Here is a 24,635-nt window from a genome sequence, read left to right on the forward strand (position 1 = left end):
CTAGTCCACCGCAGAATTAGAATATGTGGCAGCAATAGTCAATTGCACAAACATTGTGTGGCTCACACATCTATTGAAAGGAATGAAAGAAGAAGTAACTAAACCTATGATATTGTATTGTGATAATGCAAGTGCTATAAACATATCCAAAAATTTAGTAATGCATGCAAAAACCAAGCATATTGCAATCAAGTATCACTATGCTAGAGAATTGGTAGAAGACAAACAAGTGAAGTTGGAGTACATTCATACAAAGGAACAAACTGCAGATATCTTCACCAAACCATTACCCAAGGATGCTTATGAATATTTTTGAGGCAAGTTGGGGGTAATGTCCCTAACTCAAGTAGTATAAAACAACAAGGAAGCTGCCATATGTCAACAGGAACAAATCATTGAAATATCAAAAGAATGATGTAGAGGATGACAACAGGAGTAGAAACTCCAAATCAGTCACAAGCATAGTGACAGAGGGAGAAAACATGAGATGTAAAACTTATAGTTTGCATGTTAAAGATGCTCCATCTTTGGCATTTATGTCGAAGAGGGAGAAATATGCAGAAAATTGATCAATATATAAGAAAGAGGGAGATATATAAAAAGAGGGAGATATATGAGATCAATAGTAAGGAAGCAACAATCAAGATAAAGCATACAATCTTGGTGGTAACTAAGTTGATCAATTGATCAGTTTGGTTTTCCATCAATGCCAAAAAGGGAGATTGTTGGAAATGATTGAAAAAGATCATGAGGGAGAGTGTTGGAAATGATCATATATAAAAAGTAATAGAAGTAATGGAAATGGTAAAGAATGTTCTCAATCATTGTTTTGTCATTGATGTCAAAGTTTCTACTTCCAGGAATGACAATTACTTTAGTGATCCAAACACTATCAAATGGTTGATTGACAAGGAGGAGGCAATCAATAAGATGTAACTAGAACACCTAGAGAAAGGTTGAAGTTATGATGTTGTAATGAATTACAAGGATCAGCTAAGCCATTGATGAAAAAGTGTATTGATGACATACTCTAAGACATAAGAAAATGGGCACACTAAAACATATCAAAGATGCAAGGTTTTAGCTAAGTCATTTGTAAAGTCAAACTAAGCTCATTTGAGAGAGAGAGTTGAGCAAGCTAGTAAGTACCGAACAAATTCCTAGTTGAAGCCGAGCAAGTTCAACTTCAGTAAATGCCAAGTGAACTTAAGATGTCGAGCAAATACATGTGTCAAGCAGAAACAAGTGTTGAGCATAAACAAGTGCCGAGTAGAAACAAGTTCCGAATAGATATAAGTGTTGAGCAGCAACAACTGCCAAGTAACATAGAGATGTCGAGCATCAATAAACCAATACTACTGAGTTGCTACATTATTTCAAAGATCGAAGATTCATTAGATCTGAGCTGACAAGGTTGTTATTTTGAATTCCATGAATTAAATAGAAGATAAGAGTGATGAGCTAGCAGCACAGAACACCATGTAGAACATTTTTTTGGAATACAACTAGACTCTAGATGAAGTTTCTAAAAAAGAGAAAGATATGGGGTAGATGCATTGTATCCTACCTAATCCATATGAAACCCTAAAGTTGGAGAGGGAGAATCGAGCGGCAAAGGCAATCTAGATTTCTATTTAAGGAATAACAAGGTCACAAAGCTAAGAGAGAAGAGAGGTAAATCATGAAAGCATAAAGTGTTGAAGGAGGTGCTAAGGAGAAAAAAAAAAGCACAGTTACTCTGCTTCAACAAATGACCACAGATATTATTGCATTGGTATGATGAGTAAGAAGACTCAAGGAGATGAAGCTTGAGATGACAAGCTGTCAGAGTTGAAGTGATTAAAGCCAAGCAAAGGATTGAGTTGAAATGTGATCTAAAATCTACAAGATATGTTGTAAGTTGTATCAGATCAAAAAGCCATTATTGTTACTTTCTAGCAATTGTAATAGTTAGTTTAAATCCTATGGACTTAGGTTGGTCTAATAGAAATGTTGTAAATCCTTTAACAGGGTGAGATTCCAAGTGAATGTTCTAAATTCCTTTGATCACGCCCATTCCTAATAGTATGGTGAAATCCTCCAACAAGGTCACATTTAACAGTGTGTTGTAAGCCTTTAATAGGGCATCACTTTAGAAGAGTGAAAATCAAGTAGCATGTTACTGGTGGTTTTTCCCAAATTGGGTTTCCACGTAAATCATTGTGTCATGTGTCGATCTTGCATGTTTTATCCCTGTATATCGATTTACTGTAATTTGCTAAGATGATTGATTTAATCTTGGATGGATAAAAAGTTTATGGATTCACTATAATTTGTGAAAAAGTATTATTAGGGCATTTGGACCTTGGATAACTTATTCACCCCACCCCCTCCCCACTCTCAGTTATTCTAAATAATTCTAACACACTCTCCTATCCCCCCCCATTGTTTTATTCAAGGGTCTACAATAATACTGCTCAAACCTCTTATGTAATTTTCTATAAAAACTAGCTTGTCCATGAAAAGATCTTACCTCTATCGCATGGCTTTGCGTACCATTCTAGGATAGGCAACACTTTATTATGGTCAATTTCATACCTTCACCTAAAACTAAAAATCCCAAGTATACTAACTCATTCTTCACAAAACTACACTTTTTAAAATTTATCAGCAACTTTTCATCCCTCAACTTCTCAAGAACCTTTTGAAAATGCATCATATGCTCTTCCAATATCTTACTAAAGATCAAAATATCATCTAGCTAAATAGTGACAAACTTACCCAAAAACTCTTTTAGCACCTCATTCATGAGCCTCATGAAAGTGCTTGGTGCATTGGTTACCACAAAAGGCATGATGTACCACTTGTATAGTCCCTGCCTTGTCCTAAAAGTAGTATTTCATTCATCTGCTTCTTTAATGTGAATCTGATGGTACCCACTCTTTAAATATATCTTCAAGAAATACTTAACTCCACCCAAATAGTCCATAGTATAATCTATCCTTGGTAATGGAAATATGCACTTGATTATGATTTTGTTGATAGCATGAGAATCTATACACATACTCCATTCTCTATTCTTCTTAGGTGCTAATACTACTAGTACAACATATGGACTTAGACTTTCTCAAATCAACCCGCTCTCTAATAACTCATGCACATGTATATTCAGCTCCGCACATTCTACTGGTCTCATCATGTGCACTGTCTTGTTTGGAAAACTAGCTCCTAGAATCAAATTGATCTTTTGACTAATCTTCCTCACTTGGGGTAATCTATTAGGTACATTATCTGATAGAATATCAAGAAACTCTCCCAACATATCTGCAACTTCTATAGGTACCTCCTCTACTTCTTCTTTACTATCTTTTGAAATTACAACAAAACACATATGCTCATGGTTCATACCTTTGAGAAACTCCTTTCCATCAACAAAACATATTATAGAAACACTACATACCTTTTCTTATTTCTCCTTCAATGACTTCATCTTATATTTCCCTCCATCCTTGGTCAGAGTGTAGGTATTTTCTCATCCATTGTGTACAACATGCTATGAAATTACCAAGGCTTCCCAACAACATATGACATATGTCATTAGGTATGATATCACACAATACCTCATCTTGGTAACTTATGATCTATAACGTCACTAAGTATTTCTCATTGACAATGACCTTATGGTCATCTTGCACCCAAGAAATATGGTATGGATAGGGGTGCTTTTGCCTATTTAGTTTCAACTTTGTGACCATGTTTTATGCTACCAGATTGATAGTACTTCTACCATCAATGATCACATTACAACACTTATCTTTACATCTGGACATTGTGCAAAACAAACTCCTTGTTCGATTAGGTTCATTCTCACCACTCAGGAAGAATCTTTTCTTAACTAGGACTTCTCCTGTCTCAAAATATTTAGAATGTGATGATCTAACATCTTCATCAACATGTTCAACTCTGGCTTGGCCTTTGGTTCTTTGATTTTTCCTTCCTTGGCACTAGGAACATTCAAAAATTTTATGCCCTTCTTCCCCATAGTGAAAAGATTTCCCATGAAAACATCCTTTTCCTCTGCCTCTTCCTCTTCGATATCAGTTGTTCTAGTAATGGAATTGATTGAAATTGTTTCCTCTTTGGATCTGACTACTACTTCCAACCTCATATTTTTTCTTTTCATCTTCATTTTGGCTGCCATAAGATTGTCTGCCAAATCTTCTACCATAACCTCTTCCACTATTCTTGTTGTCAAAATTCTTACTTAGATTCTCCTCAACTCTTAGGGGGAACTATTATGCCTCCTCAATACTGGTCATTGAAGCTAGACTTAGCTAATCCTCAATACTTAGCTTTAAAACATTAAAATAATGGGCCACTTTCTCCCTATCAGCTTTTGGATGGCTGATTCTAATCAAAACTCGGTAGAACTCTTTGATATTCTCTCAAATAGATTTCTTTGCTTGCTTCAACACTTGCATTTTCTTCAACATAGTAAGATCATAGTCCATGAGAATGAATTGTCACTTTAGACTAGCTATCATCTGATCCTATCTGGTGATTTTGTCCTTTTCCTTTCTATTTCACTCCAACTGAACCTCTTAGAAACAAATCTTTACATGTCCCTTTAGTTTGTCCTTCTCAAAATTGACCGTATCAATATCCTCAATATCTCCATACTTAAAGTACTCCTACAATTCATTGATCCAATCAATCAGCTCCTCTAGGTTAAGATTTCCTAAAAAATGTGGGAACTTCAAACTTAGGTCATTTTCCAATCTTGGAGATAGCATTAAATAAGCCTCTCTTCCTTTGGGTTTAGAATTGCTTCTGCTTTGGCATTTTATTCTACTTTGTCCTCATCATTTCTTTCATCTCTAATAGAAATATTTATTCCTCTATGTGTTTGTTCTTCTAATGCTTGAATTTATCTTTGGAGTTTTCTAAGACCCTCAGGTGTAAAACCTACAACTCTTCCACCATGCTCACTTCATGGAGGTATTTTTGCACTTCCACTTAGACCCTAATGCAATATACCTTACAATCTATGATCTTTCAACATGCTCATCCTAAACCATGGTCCTAGCATGAATTGCCTCACAATTAGTGATCTATCCACATACTCAAGAACTCCAGCTCTAATACCACTTCATGAAAGGTACTCTAGTTAATACCACAAACACATAGCATAAAGCAAAGAAACAAAAATAATTTGTGAGGAAAAAATGTGGAATTTATATTATCACCATAAATGTGGAATTTCAAAATTTAGGATTGCAATATGCTAACTCAGACGGGTGTCTTCATTACATAAATCTATAAGAGATTTCGATTTAGTTTTAAGTTTATAAGAGAAGTGGGGTGGGTTGGCCCGGTTAGGGCCTTCATCTAATGTTTTCTATTAGAATATAGATCTCTTGCATCTTTCTCAAAGTAAGCCCACTAATGGTCATTTTAATTAGAATAATAGAAGGACTAGAGTTGATGCTATCTCAAAGAATGTTGATAGATTTTTGGTTTCTTTCATTCGGGATAGTGGTGCCCTCACTTTCTCTTATGAAACTAAAGACAGGAAGGATTCTGATCATTAGCCAATTAAATTTTCTACAACTAGGTTGATTATTCCTATGATTCCTCCTTTTAAGTTTCAGCTCATGTGGCTTTGAGACTAATCTCTTCATGATATTATTTTTAGCTAGTGGAGGGATAGTGCCCCTACTTTTGGTATTGCTATGTTTTTGCTTTCTAAAAATCTCTAATTTTTCAAAAGGAAGCTCAAGATATGGAATAGAGATTGTTTTGGGAACCTTCTTTCTATGAAGAGGCTTGCTCAGGAACTCTAGATGTCATTAATAATAGATTTGGGATCTTGGTCAGAGGATATGTGTAAGATTGAATCCCTTTCTTCTATAGATGTAGGAGAATGGGAACTTCAAGAGTAAATATTTTGGAAGTGAAAATGTAAGGTTTATTAGCTCCGAGAAGGTGATAGGATCACTGCCTTTTTTCCACAAAATCATGCAATCTTGTTGGAGTCAGAGCTATATTTCTTCTTTGGTTAATTATTAAGGTATCTAGTTATTTTCCTTGCTAGCTTTGTTTCAGGAGGCTACTCAGTACTTTTCTAACCTATGGTTCAAGGATTCTCCTCCTTTCAATATAGAAGTGCATATATATATATATATATATATATATATATATATATATATATATATATATATATATATATATATATATATATATATGTATTCTTGTACATGTTTCTCAGGAAATGAATGATTATCTTATGTGCCGAATCTTTTTGGATGAGTTGGAGGAAGAGGTCTCTGGTGTGCCTAAAGGAAAAGCTCCTAACTCCATTGGCTTTCCTATTGAATTATTTAAGAAATCTTGGGACATCATTAAGTAGGAATTGTGAGACATTGTTAAGGAATATTATTCTAGCAAGCAAACTCTTTAAGTACTGAATTTAACTTTCTTGGTTCTTATTCCAAATAAATTAGAGGCTAATCAATTGGAATTTTTTTTGACCTATTGCTCTATGTAATGTGTCTTAAAAATTTATTACTAGGTTGATTGCTAAGAGACTTAAAAGGGGTTGCCTACTATAATCTCAAAAGAACAAGGAGTTTTCTTATAGGAAGAAAAATATTAGATGGGGTGGTTATTGCTACTAAAGCTATCCATTATAGCTAGATCAAGGGAGAGATTTGTGTTTATTAAGTTGGATATCACTAATGCCTATGATAGAGTGAAATCAAGATTTCTAAAAAATATTATTCTTGTCTTTGGCTTTAGCTCAAAGCAAGTGAGTTGGACTATGAGCTTTGTCACTTCTTCCTCTTTCTCTATTCATCATAATGACCAACCTTCCCATTTATTTGGTGCTTCTAGTGGTCTCTACCATGGTGAACCTAATTTCCCCTATATTTTCATTATTATGGTTAAGGGTTTGGGAATATTCATTAAGTATCAAGTGTCCCATAACTCTATCTAAGGGTGGCACTAGGGGAATGGCTTACCTTCTCTTTCTTAATTTAAATTTGATGATGACTCTTCTCTTGTGGGAATTGCTCAAGTTAAGGAAGATCAAAGCCTTTTGACATACTTTGAGTATTTATTTGGAGGTGATAGACCCAAAATTTGAAGAAAAAAATTCTATATATTTTCTTAACACTCTTGATCTAATTAAGTAGAGGATTGCTAATATCCTTAGGTTTTAGATTGGTTTTCTCCCTTTTACTTATCTTGGAATTTCTATTATTGCTTCTAGGTAGCCACAATTCTTTTGGTAGAATTTTTTTAACAAGATTCACGAGAAGATAAATAACTAGACACATAGATGACTCTCTATTGTTGCTTATGTTATCCTTCTTCAATCTATTATTTAGGCTCTTCCTATTTATAGAAGAATGGTTTAGACTACTCCTTTTTAATTTCTCAAGGAATTTAATGTCCTTTCATGATAATTCCATTGGAGTGGTAATTTGTGTTACTCTAAATAGAGTTTGATTAGTTGAAAGATTGTTTGTAGGCTTAAGAAGGAAGGTGGTCTTGGCCTTCGATCTTCTATCTTGAATATAAATGTTTTCGCTTCTAATCTTTACTAGAGATGGTTCTCTAGATAAAGTCATCTCATGGTTTGTATAATTACTCATAAGTATTTTAGACGTGTTCATCCTTGATCTATTTCCATGCTTCCTCTTGAAGGTTGTGGCTCTATGGTGTAGAATACTCTCAAGATTGGTCTTATGAAATTTTTACCATTCTTTTAGTTCAATATAATCTACTAAGAATGAAGAGATATGCATGAAAGTAGATAAAATAAAAAGCACCATTTATGAACATTCATATTATCAACAATAAATGAAATCTAATTTAATGTTTTAGTGACATATAAGATAGCACTAAGATAATAATAAACTGCAGTAGATTAAAGAAGATATTAAATAAAGAGAATGAATAATAACTAACTAACTAACTAAATAATGTAACACAATAGATTAAAAAAAAGATTAAATAGACTCAATAATGAAGAAGGGAAACACTCACATGGATGTATGTAGAAGGTGTAAGAAAATAAAAAATCATTACAAGTAGTGTCTCATTGAATTTTGTGATTGCTAGATATTTTGAAAATGGATTTGTTCAAGATTCTTAAAAAAAGTTCAAGAAAATGTATTGGGCCAGTGTAAATTCCAATTTGACAATCTTTGCTAGAAAACAAACTTTCTCAATAAATTCATTCTTCTTAGCGATTTTTCTTTATATTATCATAACAAAAAAGGGTTCAATGTGACCAAAGGTGTGATATTGGAGACCAAAGAAGGATCATTTTATATTTTCCAAGGATAACTTGATCATGCAAGGAGCAAACTATGAAGTCGTATTAGTAAAGGAAATTGTTGAATTAAAACAACAACAATTTGAGAAGAAAATTCAACCACAAAAACAATATATGAAAGAAGAGTAAAATAATTCTATTTTTTTAACAGAGAATACTCTTGTTATTTTTAGCTAAAAATATAAAATCAATCACTTATTGTATTGTGCCTTGAAAAGAAAATGCATATCCTTCATACCTAATAAAGGAAACCTAAGATACCTAAAAATTATGTGTATTTCCTATAACAACACTTTACAAAGTATATGAACTATTTTTATTGCATGCTGATAATAGGTACAGTAAAGTTCACTCCTATTTTAATGGAATTAAGATGAAATAAATGTTGTAGTTATAGCAGACTTGCATGTCACAATTTATTATGTAGATCTAAAAACTTAAAAGCAACTATCAATTAACCATGTTGATTGATCAAATGAATAGTTATTAACAGTGATGGAGCTGGAGTTTGAAAAGTGGTGGATGTGGAATGAATGAAACTTGAGTTTTAACTATGTATACGAAGAATCAATCTTCAAAAATTGTATTAATATGCTTTTTCTTGTTCTCCATGTTAATATGTGTTTGGTGATTTTGGTCCATTGACTCTTTGCCAAACACCATAGATCTATAAGTTAATTAAGAATGCAAAAGAAAAGTATAGAACATGAAGACACATAAACATAGATGCTTACTGTGGTTCACCAAAAATCATGGCTACATCCACATTGAGAGTAGAGGAATTATATTGATGAAAAATAGAATGAGTTTAAAATAGATGCTACTAACATTTATAGATCACAAATGATTAGCTAACGAGACCCAACACAAGTGGAGGAAAAACACCCATGTGACTATTCGCCTTCAATATTCAACAATCTCCCACCTATAGACAATAGATACAACAGATGATCAAACATTTCCTTGCTCTACATGCTGACCTGCTTCCTTTTTAAAAGGCCAAGATAATTCTTGGCACATTCAAACTTCTCCTTAGCAACATCCTTTGTCAACATGTTTTCCAGATTGATCTTTGTATCAATTTTGGCAATCTTTAGTTTTCCTTCTTCTACCAAATAGCAAACATAGTGAGCACACTTTTCAATATGTTTGGAGTGTCCCTGAGAGGATGTTAGCATGATGCTTCCTCAATGGGAAAATATCTATGATGAATAGAGTCGACAAGGACTCTTGGTAATTGGTAATTAGTATGCAACAATGTATTTAGGCACTTATAATTATAGAGTTTTATGCGAAAGTTGTAAAGCAACAGACCAGATTATGGTTGTGCTGATAAATTATTGTATGTTCATGAAATTGAGCCATTTATGTACTATCTTTGACATTGATGTCAATAGGGGAGAGAGTGACATGAAAAACATTAGAGAGAGCTTGTACTATGGGGGAGAAGTGTTGCAATTGAATATTTAGCAAGATTTAATTGATAAAGAGACCTATTTTTGGAACTAGATGTTTTTCATCTATGTTTCCATCAATTCCAAACAAAGAGATTGTTAGCATGTATGCTGATGCAATGAGGGAGTATTGTCGAGCATTGTTATGACTATGTTTGTAATTGATGACAACATAGTAATGATTTTATAAAGATTGACAGAATAATAGATTATGATCTTTTTATTAAGGACAATACATTACAAAAAAATTTATGTGTAGTTACCAATGCATACTAAAATACGTATTGGACACATGGGCAAGTGCACAAAAATTGAATTGATAACATACATAAAATATTGATGATTTACAAAGAATAGCATGGAAATAGAACATTTGGAAAATAGTTTCTATTGTATGATTGATATAACACATTGTACTTGGAATGAAGGGTTGTGTGGTTAACTGGAGGTAGTACACTAACCACTAATGACATCATCAAGTACACAAGTATGGAAGTCACATGTGTGAAGGATTGGGTATAACTATGAGCTAACAAAATTAATTAAATATGTATTTCATTTAATTAACATATGGTAAAGTGTGAAGCTGACACAAGAACTTAATATTGAGTGTGGTATAAAGGAAAGATGTTTTTCAAGTTTTAGATATCATGACTGAGAACAAGAAGTAGAGAAGAGTTTTGAATTGTTAAGAAGCATAGCAAAGTGATTTGATAATGCATGTAAGTGATTGTAAGAGTTATTATTGATGGATACTAAGTTCTAGATCTGATTGCATGATTTAAAGGTGAAGGAGTCTAACGTACTAGATAGAGGATGAAGAAAAATAGTGTCTCACATCTATTATTATAAAAGGAATTAGATAGTGGGTTCATTGATCTAATCTTGAAGCTGTTTGGAAAATGGGTTTAGCTGCCTTCTACAACTCCTAAAAGGGTTGGAATCTTCTAAGAGGGATTCATGGACTCACTATACTAAGTGTTCTAACAGACTCCTAACAAGGTCCATCCTCTAACAAAGAATATTCATATTAGTACATCATTTTTTGGGCATCATTCCCACCATAGTTTTCCCTCTGATCAAGAATTTCCCTACTCAACATATCTGGTGTAATTGTGCATGTGCATCTCTTTATGGTTACTGTATATTTTGATTAAATGGTTGAGATTGTTTAATAGGTTTAAATGTTTCAGATTCATATATAACTAATTCACCCCCTCTCATTTATATTGATGGTCTACTATTTCTAATAGAGGAATGATTATGAGCCATAAAAATTACACTCTAACTATCAGAAAATAAAACATAATCATCTTGTTGCCAATGTAGATTATTGAACAAGTGTTGCAACCAAATCATCTCTCTAGCACCTTTGGAAAGAACCAAGTATTTAGCTTCAGAGGAAGAAAGTGCAACACAATTTTGTATACTTGAGGCCCAACTAATGGCAGCACCAAAAAATATGAAAGCATAACCAATAGTAGACCTACATTTTTCTCAATCTTCAGCAAGATTTCAATCACTAAATCCTTGTAGCTAAGCATGATTTATACCAAAACATAGTGCATAATCAATAGTTCTCTTGAGATATCACAATATCTACTTTACTGCTTCCCAATGAGGCTTCCCACGATTGCTCATGAATCTACTAACTACTCCCACCACATGAGTAATGTTAGGACATGTAGAAACCATAGCATACATTATACTACCAACCACTGATTTATAAGGATTTCATCATGCATAAAATCATTCTTTTCTTATGTTTTGGGACACAAATTAGAACTTAGGTAGAACTGAGGAGCAAGAGGAATAGAAACATGTTTAGCTTTAGCCCTACCAAGCCTCTCTACAACTTTGTCAATGTATGATTTTTGTGAAAAAGTACCTTTCTCTGTCTATCTGTAGTGATAGTCATTCCAAGAATATTTTTGTCTGCCTATAAATCTTTCATGGAAAAATATGAAGCTAACTCTTTCTTTAGCTTGCTAACTATTTGAGAAGAAGTACCAGCAACTAACATGTCATCAACATAGAGTAGAAGAATGACAAACTCACCACTAGGAATTCTTTTATAGAAGACACATTGATCTAATTTACATCAAGTGAAGTTGCATTCATCCATGAACTGATCAAACTTAATGTACCATTTCCTTGGAGCTTGTTTAAGCCCATAAAAACTTTGCTTCAATAAAAAATAGAGATGTTCTTTCCCCTTTTGAACAAAGCCTTTAGGTTATTCCGTGTACAATTCCTTATTGATGTCATCATATGGAAAAATCATCTTGACATCAAGCTATTTAAGCTCAATATCCCAAATGGCTACCAATCCAAAAACTTCTTAGATTGTAGTCATTCATACAACTAGTGAGAAAATATGTACAAAATCTAGCCCCTTTTCATGGACGTACCCTTTGACAACCAACCGAAAATGATATCTCTTTCTACCATCATCTTCCTCTTTCACCTTGTATACCCAATGATTTTTAAGAGCTTTACAGTTGGAAGGAAATGGAACTACATCCCAAGTTTTATTGGTTTTAAGAGAATTCATCTCTTCCTCCATCGTAATCATCCACTAATTTTTATCAATACTTCTACAAGCATCTTTGAAATTAATTGGTTCCACTTGACCATAGATTAAAATTTTGGGCTCAACCTCCTTTGAATAATGTAATTCATGATTAGAATACTTTGTAGTAAGTCATATTTCCTTGGTAGACCTCCTTAATCATTGAATATTAACCTCCCCTTTGAAGTTGTATTTGGTTGTATCTGATTAGATACATTCATGACCTTAGTCACATTATATATTTCATGTGCACTTTCTTCGGAGAAAATGTATCAATTCTTCTATGAATTGACTTTCTTCATATTCAAATATGTTGGAGTGACTACAACCATTTTGGTATTTGACCAAGCTAAATGATCTATGTCTATTGTATGCTAAATTTGAATCATGTTGTCTTGTGAGGTCTGATTGACATTAGCGTTTGGAGTGATGAATACATGTCATAGTTTAGACTATGTTCTATTGAATATGAAACATTTTCAACAACAATCCTATGTTGGATCTCATGAATTAGACTTTGGCTAGGTTCAAGCATGCCAATGTTATGAGGACTCCCGATAAGTTCATTATAACATTCACATTGTTTGCTACACTCCAAACCACAAATATTATGTTTGACAGTGCTAATAATCTTCTCTATCAGTGTTTGATGAAGGGGACTTGGACACCAACTACCACTATTTTTTTGTTGCATCCTGTATCCTTCTTCAGGCTCGTGGAGTCTAGTGTGAGTTCCAAACTTCTATGCAGCCCAAATGCCATGTTCTTTATCAGTAGCATCACCACTAGGATACTGTTGACTACATTGTAGAGGACATGGATATATGGTGTCAATCCCCTATAGATCATGATGCTCAAAACTAGGGTCCCTAACCCTTTGAGGGGAGCACACACCTTTCTCATCACCATGCATGTGATGGGAGAAATATGTAGGGGCATTTGGAAGTAATTTTCCTTCATCCTCCAATGCATGATGGCCACTATGAGTTAGAGTATCATTCTTCCTATCCAGGAGAGTGGACTAAAACCCATCATGATTTGTCTAATATGTGCCATCACCATCAATCTCTTCCCATATTCTTATAGTAGCTACATCACTAAAAAACTATCCCAACTACCCAACATGATCAGAGACTCCCCTTCTTTCATTCTTTGTCTATTGTGGTGATAGCAGAGCATGAGAAGAAGGCTTTGAATCACTACTAATACTAGCAAATGGAGCTAAAATAAAGGTAGGAGTGGAAATAATAGGCTGAGAATGAGGGTTTAATGAAGAATTATTCTCATTAAGCAAAGACATAGTAATAAAATATTCAATAACTCTTTCCTGTGGTGTTGATTGAATGGTTGAAAACTTCATCTCATTAAAGACCACATCTATACTCTATCCAATCTTCTTTGCAATAGGATCTCATGATTGAAATCCAAACCGATCTTCACCATAGCCCATGAAGATACACTACTGTTATTTTGTATCCATTTTTTTCTTTTTCCTTTAGGAAAATGGTTGACACCTAAACACTCAAAGACATGAGTAAGAAATCCTTCTATCCAACCATTCCTCTTCCAAAATTCCAAATTCCAACTGAGATGAAGGACTTCAATCAATTAAATACATTATTGTATTGTAGGCCTGCACCAAAAATTCTTTGCCTAAACTGGTATTAGATTGCATGCATCGAACTTTCTCAAGTATGGTTTGACTTAGTATTTCCACTACTCCCTTTTCTGTAGGGGTGAATGACACAACTTTTATCCATCAAATGCCTTGATTTGCACAAAAGTTATCAAACTCCAGCAAACAAAATTCACTTCCATTATCTGATTTTAAGCCTTTGATTTTGTGCCTACTCTAATTTTCAGCAAGAGCTTTAAAAAATTTTAATTTTGAGAAAACTTCAGGCTTTCTAAACATCATATAGACCCAAACCTTTCTAGTACAGTCATCAAGAAAGGAAACAAAGAAATTTGTGCCTCCATGAGAGGTTACCTCTATCGGACTGAAGACATCCGAGTGCACTAACTCCAATGGTGTTGTCTTCTTCTCTTGACCACTCTTTAGAAAGATAACATGTTTTTGTTTCTTGTGAAGACAATGGTCATAGAATTCCAAATCTGTTGATTGGAGACCTGGAAGTTGATCTCAATTAAGCATAATTTCTAGCCCCTTTTCTCATATGGCCTAATCTTTGATGCCAAAGTGTGATATCGATGTTCGCAATAGTCATCATAGCTCCCACTTCATCATTAGTTTCTACAACATATGGGTTGCCAACTTTATCCCCTTTGGTAATAATCATGGAACCCTTGGTAATTTTTTATGTGTACATGAGGAGTGTAAGAAAACCTTGAGCATATAACTAGCTAATGGAAATAAAAATTCTTTTCAATTTGGGAAATGTCTAACATCTTGAAGAAATAATTGAGAAACTCCTTCTATTGATAACAAGATGCCACTGTTTCCTACAATTTCACAAACTTTGTTATTATCCAAATAAACATTCCCAAATTTACCTTCCTTGTAGTTTGTGAAGGCTTTGCTGTAAGAAGATGCATGGAATGAAGCCCCAAAGTCAATTTCCAATGAATTTGAAGTTGTGTCACTTGTTACAAGAACTGAAAAGCCATCACCATGATCATGAATGATGTTTTCTCCACTATCCAAAGCCTTTTCTTGAGCTCTTTTATATTTTTTGCAGTCCTTTTTAATGTGACTAGCCTTTCCACAAAACCAACAACTACTTTGTTTACCCTAAGACTATTATCTTCTAGCTAATTGCGACCTTCAATTATTGTTATTTCTGCCTCTATGTTGAGTTCTTCCTCTATTTTTTGTACTAAAAATTGTTAGTGCATTGCCAAATGAAGGCTCTTTATTGATTCTCCTCATGTCTTCACTAGGAAACTAGGAATGTAATATGATGTCTACCTTATTTTTGTCACCTTGAGGCATACCAATGGAGAATTCTTGACATAAAAGAGTATTTAACTCATTTATGTGATTCACCATCATTTTTCCTTCATTCATCTTCAAATTGTAAAGCTTCTTCATGATAATGATTGTGTTTGCACCAAATGTCATTTGGTACATACCTTGAAGCTTGTCCCATACATCCTTTGTTGTCTTTTCATTTTCACATTGAACAACACATTCTTAGATAGCAAGATAAATATCTCTACCATTGCTTTCTCATCAATTTTATTCCAAGTATCATCTATCATGATGGTAGGCTTCTTTGCTTTACCTTTTATTACTATTGTAAGATCATGCTTGACTAGTATTGATCACATCTCTACCTTTCACAAACTTAAATTCTTCCCCAAGCATTTCTACAGTCTTGATTCCTCCATGACTTCAAAATTTGATCACTGAAATAGAATGCAAGCTCTAATACCTATTGTAATTTAATCAAGAATGCAATAGAAAAGTACAAAACATCATGACACATAAATGCATATGTTTATCATGGTTCACTATAAATCATGGCTTCATCCACACTAAGAGCAATGGAATTGTATTGATGAAAAATTGAATGAGTTTACAATAGATGCCATCAGTATTTATAGATCACAAATGATTAGCTAAAGAGACACAATACAAATGGAGAGAAAATACCCATGTGACTATTGCCCTTCAATATTCAACAAGATCATTCAAATCTTTAGTTGACTGAAAGGAAAACCTATTTGGAGATGTCCCATTATCTTCCTAAAAAAATTCTATGGGTTTCTCTCATATCATGTCTTTGAAAAGAAAGTGTGCTATTGCTTCTTCTTTTTTTCCATGTAACTCACAAGTAGGGCAGGATTTTTGTGAATGAAAGTCATTTTTAGGTCATCATTAATTTTAATCTATTAAACTAAAAGAATGAAATTATGGTCACCATAATTTAAAAATATTGTAGTGAAATTGAAGTATATGTTATATCACTATAGTTCTAGAGTTAAAAATCTAAAAAAAATAATGATAGGGGTGAACCCACAATAGTGGGTTATGCTTTTTCGGAGGAAGAAATTCCTCCAAACAAGTGCGGGTCCGAAAAATTACCCGTATAGTTTCGATAAAAGCTCTTTTTCAAAGTTTTGATCAAAACTAATTACTTTCGATAGAAAGTAATTGTCGATCGAAACTAACCGCACCGAATAGTTTCGATTGAAACTTAAGTAAAGTTTCGATCGCAACATGGAACGCAGGTTTCCCCGTGGTTTTAAAGTTTCGATCGAAACTTTACTTAAATTTTGATCGACACTATGAAACCCGCTAGCATAAATAGCGGCACAGTCGGATTCTCTCCTCATTATTTCGATCAAAAGTTGGAGAGAGACTGGTTTCCGCTTTATCGACTATCTGAAAAAGGTATGAAACATTTGTTTTTTCCTTTTTTCTATTGTTTTAGTTAAAATTTATATATTTTTTCATATATTTTATTGTTTTTTATATATGTTTCTTTGTATATTCTATTTTACTATTCATGCTTAAGCCTCTAATGTTATTATGAATCTCTAAATGTACAAATAAGATTTTTTTAAAGATAATTTTCATCTATATTAGATCTAAGTATATAATATTGTCTTTTAATTTAAAGTTTATTTAAAAATTTATTATTTTAGATGTTTTGAAATGTATTTAATTTATGTATTTATTACAATGTTGAATGATTAGATTAGATGTAAATTTATTGTTTAAGTTACATGTAATTTTACAAATAAATATAATTTTGACTTAGAACCATATAACCTTGACCTAGAACCATATAACCTTGACCTAAAACCATATAACCTCGACCTAAATTCATTATTTAAACTATAATCATGACCTAACCATATAGTTATGTACAATAATACCCTAAACATATATAAGTAAGTACTTAATCACATAACAACTCGCCAAGGGATCCAAACAAAAAACTTCTAATACTATTTAAAATAATTTTACTTAAATTGTATTGTACTTTGTTTCATGGATCGAAAATGGATGATGTAAACTATTTTATAAATGTATATTCTTTGAACCTTTCATACCCTGTGACATGTACAGTGGATGATTGTGCATTCTGAATTAATTTGCCAAGTGGCATTTGGAACAAATGTATATAAATTATTTAAATGGATTGAACTGAAGTCTAGTTAATATTATTTCATGCGGATGTGTTATTTATTTTACTTTTAGTACTTATAATTATTTTAAAATGAAATATAAATGTGCTCATTAAGGAATTTGCAATCTCTTATGTTTTTAATAATTGTAAATTATTGTCTGTATGTTATTGTTTGCTTAGTAAAACTTTTGATTAGTTCTTTGGATCCCCTGGCTAGGCCTCATTTAGAATTAACTATAATGTCAGTTTGTAAATTGAATTAAAAAATAATCTAAGTATATAATTAACTATATTATAATTCAATCACATGTCTTAACTTGGGTCCAGATCCTAAATTAAATACATATATAAGAATGTCAGAGATTAATTTGCATCTAGGTAAGAATATAACATACATATACATACATACTTGAATGTATATAACTTAGAATGTGTATGACCTAAAGAATACATGTTACAACCTTTAATTAATAAAAGGTAATTATAAGAACATAACTTGATTAAATAATATACAAGTTACATAAAAAAATGTACATCATATAATCTAATGTTCATGTAAAGATTAAATATATTTAACTTAAATTTTAAGTCTTAAGTTCCTTAATGCTAAATAGTAGCCCTAAATTATACTAAAGTTGGTCATAATCCTAACTTTAAAACCCTTTAATCATAAATTATAACCCCTAATCTTAGATGCACACTTGAAACCATAAAACTTTTCTAAATCTCAATTTGAACCGTAGAGGTCTAAATGATAAACCCCAACATTAAATAGTAAATCATATTAATACTTGATCCTAACTTTAATTATATAAATTTATTTAAACTATGTGTTAAAACCATAATCAAATTTTTTATTGCTAATACAAATCCTAACCCTCAGAATCATACTTCTAGTTCAACACGATGTAAACCCATACCCTAACCCTCTAACCATACTTCTAGCAATGATCATGTACAAACCTATAAGCTATAATTGAATAAATGTTAAACCATGACCCTAAATTATACTAAAACCTAGAATCAAGATGTATGTATACTAAGATCCTAAAATTTGTTAAATTTAAATGCTAAACTCTAATTTTAAAAGCTAGCTAGATATAAACTAATTTAAGTACTAAACCATTATTCTAACCCTAATCATAAATTATAATGGTAAGTTCCCTTATACTAGATGATAAGCCCCAACCCTTATCCTAAATTATAAGCCCTAAGCATAATCCTAGATCCATAAATTTAAACCCTGATGTACAAACCATAACCCTAAAAATAATACTAATACCAATGTCAACCCATATCCTAACCCTATAAATAGTACTAATAGAAATGTAAAACCAATGTACCCTAACCCTAGAATCATAACTATAACCCTAAATCCTAAATGCTAACTTGCCTACTTTACTAACCCTAATTGATCTAGACTATAATTTCTACTCAGGTACTTGGGACCTCCAACCACATGATCCTAACCCTTTAATCGTGGTCTCAATCCTAAATCATAGCCCTAACCATAATTCTAACTCTAACCCTAAACCTAAAACTAAAATTTAATTATCCAAACCCTAACTGTAACCTCAAGATCTTAAAATTTAATTTCTAAACCCTTATATTATAAATGATAATTTATGGGCTAAATCATAAGATTATATATATATAATCCATGCATATCATATCAAAAGAATCATATAGAAATGTCATTTATGACATGTCCATCATATCAAAATATCAAAAAATGAGTGATATCATAATTTAGCATTATATCTTAATATTTAACACTAAAATAAACTAACCCCTGGGTCTTGACCTTAAACCAAATTGAATATATCAAACTAGATTGAAAGGTAACCCTGGCCCTTAACTAATTAATATTATACTTATAAACCAAATTGAATTAAACCATGATCATAAAGAGGTAATTATATATCCCAAGTTAATAGTAGAAACCTTGAATTTAACCTTAAATCCTTTCCCTAACCATTAACAAAATTGAACTGTTACCCTAAGATTGAATTGAAATGTTAATTCAATTTATTAACTCTTGTCCTAATTGAAACCTAAGCATGTAAACCTAATCAAATAGTACAAACCAAATTGAACCCTAATCCTAAAACTAATTAAACATTGATATCAAGGTCTCAAAATGATACATCAATGTTATATATATGTACACAAATAGATCTATATATGCATATGTGTCATGATATATATATATATATATATATATATATATATATATATTTGCACATATCATGTGCACGTGTATATATATATGCACACGTATGCATATATATATACACATGTGCATGATAGATCTATATGTGCAAATATACATATCATGTACATGTATATACACATATATCTATATATACATATATATGCACATATTTAAACTTCGTGGACCTAAATTACATCTGACAAGTTTATGTGCACACATATGTCTAAAACCTTTGAACATTCAATCTAACTTAGATAGATATATAACTAGCACACATGTAGTTCTTAAAAGGTCCCTCAGTTACAAACATTATATATATAACAACATATGTGTTTTAAAATTTAGTTTTCTTTTAAGGTATATGTTCATTTAAGTTTTAGGACTTTTATATATATGTAGACATGTACGTGCATGTTTAATTTTATTAAAACAATTTAGATACAAGTTTTTTAATTTTGTCAAATTGTACATACATATATGTTAATATAAATTTCAAGTTTATTAAATGTCATACATTTTAATTTTAATTTTTAGTTTTACACGTTATACACGCACCTACATACATTGACATGGCTGATCAACAACCTTCTATCCCCCCTGAGCAGCCTATCCCCCTCGAGCAGCCTGTCCCCCTCGAGCAGCCTATACCCAGGCCTGAGCAGCCTATCCTGGGCCCTGAGCAGCAGCCTATACCCGGGCTCGAGCAGCCTATCATAGGCCCTAAGCAGCAGCCTATCCCCCTTGAGTAGCATCATGTCCCCCGTGATCAGCTACCTATCCCACCTCAGGAGCTCTATGATCGCACTAACCAGGAGATTCATAGACTCCAAGAATCCTTGACTAGTGGCGCATGCTCCAGTGTTTATAGTGGTACATGCCAGACTATCTTGTACGCAGCCTGACATTTATTCGAGATGAGATTCATGGTGCTGCCCCATATTCTGCACATACTATACAGGCTGTCCTTGACAGTAAGAGACGAGAGGTCTCCTCTGGTCTTTCACTCCAGGAGGTGCAGGGCTTGGTGCCCAAAGATCTCCTGAAGAGGGAATGTTTCCCTCATTATCTTTCATAGAAGTATGTGAAGGGGTATTCTCCCCTTAAGTGTATAGATCCTTAGATGGTTGCATTGATATACCCATGCTTCCTTGCTACCCATGGTCGTTATCCAAATAACGACCAAATTCCACTCTATTTTGCCCGACAGCTTTATGCAGAGGTTTGCTTATGTAGGGCGGTGAACTACACAGATTTACCAGGACATTTAGGACAAGGGTGTGGTAGATTGGCTGATAGGTAGCTAGGTCGTCCCCCACTGGCACATAGATCGATTGTCGAAGAGAGGGCACCTGCTATTTCCCCTGTGTTAGGTCCATCAGCTGATGAGGCCATGCGTACCACTCAGTTACGTGGGGTCCTTCAAGGAGTTGGAGAGATTGCAGCAGCTGTCAGATCTATTTCGAGTGATGAGGTTGGTCAGTATTTGATGTCTCGTCGGTGTTCTAGATCATCATCCTATGCTTCATCTTCAGGAGACTTGTATAGTGCAGCAAGTATCCCTTCCGTGGCTAGCTTAGAGGGTCTCACTGGAGTGTTGGCACGAGATACTATGATTGGTTTGGCTAAGGATTTATTAGATACATATAGATTTGTATCAGAGCATCTTGGCATACCCATATCAGATGTTTGAGGTCGTGTCCATGGTAGTACTAGGACACATTCTCAGCCATATTCCTCTCATCGATCAGGTAGTGGTCATGGTGGTAGTGCACATGATGATCCATCTACTGACCACTCTTTTTCTCCATAGAGACATATACATACCACAGACCCTTCAGCTAGTGTTACAGTGCAGGCTCAGAGTTCAAATGTGGGCCTTGATGATGTTGATTTGAGCTTGTCGACCATAGGGTGGATGGACTTGTTGACATGTGATGATTCTACTTCTATGTTATCTCATGTACATAGTCTACTTGGCTCGTCATTATTAGGACATGTGCCAGTCACCAGCCATGGGGCCCGCGTAGATGTAGAGATTGAGCTTGATGTGACGCAACAAAATTTGGATGCATTAGTGGACACGATCGATGCTAGGCAGTCTGAGTATTATCAGATGCCACCATCTACACAGGTAAAAAAAATTTCAATTTCATGTTAAAATTTCAATCATTTCAAACTAATTTAATTTAGACATGTGCATGTGTGCACATGTACATGTATATCATGCACGTAGATTCAAATGTAATCATGAAGAGAAATTTTAATTTGATGTGTTGCCCGTGCACGTGTACAATGTAGGGGGATGTGCCTATTTTTACTCCAGCTTTAATGCCAGATCGTGTACATCGTCGAGACTCATTGGATGATGTCAGTAGTGGACAGGTAATGTTTATTTATGTTTTGATTAAATACATGTACATGTATTTCAATATCACTTTCTCTTGATTAAATGTATGTATGTATTGATATCACTTTCTCTTGAATTTATATATAGGGGTCAGCACATCCTAGTGAGCACCTTGATACTAGTCAGTCTTCAGAGCGCGTTGTGAGGAGGCATGGCGATGATAGTCCTGCACGTGATGATCTATAGTTTTTTTTATCTAGATGACTTTTTGTAGACTTTAATCCAGAGAGACATTCATATATGTTAGATAGACACTTTATATACACACATGATGCATGTTATATTTATATTTGATTTGATATAGATGTACCTAGATTTACATGTCTACATGTGTGCATGCTATATTTATATTCGATATTATCTTCTGATAGATCTCTAGATAGATACATGTTTTTGTTATTTGTTCACGAGATGATTGATACATGTTGCATTATGTTGTGGAATCTAATGTACATACTAGATCTAGATCTAGTATATTATAAATTTTTTCTATCTAAGATATGTAAGTAATTTATTTAGATATGTACGTGCATGTTTAATATATTGATTATATATATATATATATATATATATATAGTTCATGTAATTGAAATGTTTGGTAATATATTGAACATGTATTAAATGTTAAAGTATTAGGTAATTAGTTGTACATAATTCCTAACTCGAGTAAATCTATAGAGCTCATCCCTTTTATTTGTACACATATCCTAGAATTTTATCCCCTTAAGCCGAATGTTGTAAAATTCAAGTCCAACTTAAAACATGTACATGTTCAAAATTTAGTTTAAACAAATTGCAATTTGAACTTGAAAGCTCACATGTCAAGTAATTAGTTAAATCGAAAGCTCACATGTCCTAAAATTGAAAGCACATGTCCTAATTAGTTAAATTGAAAGTGTACATGTGTTCTAAAATTGACAAGTTAAATGAAATAGAAAGTTCAATATAATAGAAAGTTAAATGAATTCTTGCATTGAGTTAAAAATGAAAGAGTGAACGTTCAATTTAGAAAATTAGTTATTGCACACCAAATTTCAAATTGTTCAACACAATTTGAAATAGTTTGAACCAAATTTCAAATTGTTCTTGAGTTACATTTCAAATTTTAATCATAGTGAAATTTTAATTCAAGTGCACACATGTATCCTAGGATTTTATCCCCTTAAGCCCAATGTTCTAATTCAAGTCCAACTTAAAACATGTACATGTTCAAAATTTAGTTAAACAAATCGTAATTTGAACTTGAAAGCTCACATGTCCTAAAATTGAAATCTCACATGTCAGGTAATTAGTTAAATTGAAAGCTCACATGTCCTGAAATTGAAAGCACATGTCCTAATTAGTTAAATTGAAAGCGTACATGTGTCCAAAAATTGACAAGTTAAGTGAAATAGAAAGTTCAATATAATTAATTTTACAAACTCCTAATTTCATCCTCTTAAAACAAGTGGTGTTCGAATTTCTTTCCCTCAAGGTGCACATGTCAAGTAATTAGTGTACACACATGTACATATAAGTTCATAATTTCTATAATTAGTTACTTTAGAAAATTCAAAATGAAAGAGTAAAAGTTCAATTTAGAAAATTAGTTATTCCACGAAATTTCAAATTGATCAAATGATTGTTCAACCAAATTTCAAATAGTTTGAACAAAATTTCAAATTGTTCTTGAGTTACATTTCAAATTAGGAGTTGTTTCTATCTCATATCAAGTGGATCAACTTGTTCTTGGATAACATTTAATATTTTCTCATGATCATCAATATGGAGCCTCCACTTACGTATTCCAGGTCCTCTGACTGGATGAAGAGTTAGACCAATGGCAATAACATGGTTACTATATTGATATACCTTATTGTTAGGTTGATAATTGGTGAAATGAATCCCACTTTTAAGTACTTTTGTTTGCTTCAAATATGTTCCTTGTACAACAATAGAACCTGCACATGTACAGATTTAAAAAATACATCAATCTTGAATTTAAGTCAAAGAATTTGAATTCATTAAAAATATAGATACTTGACATACATATATACATAATTCAACTATATACTAACCTGTGGGAAAAACAATTTCATCACTTATTTCAGTCTTTGTTAGCTTCTCTCTTTCCATGGTGCAACTTAATAAATAATAGCTAGCACCTTCTACATTTTTTGATTCTGCTATGACTGCAAAAACATTTCCTACACAAACTTATATATGTCAAAATTTTGGATACACGTCATTTACATTAGTACATATATATAATAAAAATTAACCAAAATTATGAAAAATGTATACATGTACATGATCCAGGTATATATATAGTTCATACATACCAACTCTGATCAATCCTAAAATATGGTTATAATCACTAGAAATCAATGGAATATCATCATAGTTTTTGTCCTCAAACTCATTCATATTAATAACATCTAGTGGCACCAAAGTCCATTCACCCACATATCCATGTTCTTGATTAATGCAACCACCATAGTCTTCATCAATACAATTAGGACAAAAACATGAGTATTCTCTTGTATACAATGACCACACATTACTATTTGTACTCATGACTGAATG

Source organism: Cupressus sempervirens, chromosome 10 (assembly GCF_028749045.1).
Source record: "Cupressus sempervirens isolate cs-2001-9-10 chromosome 10, ASM2874904v1, whole genome shotgun sequence".
Classification (NCBI taxonomy): Eukaryota; Viridiplantae; Streptophyta; class Pinopsida; order Cupressales; family Cupressaceae; genus Cupressus; species Cupressus sempervirens.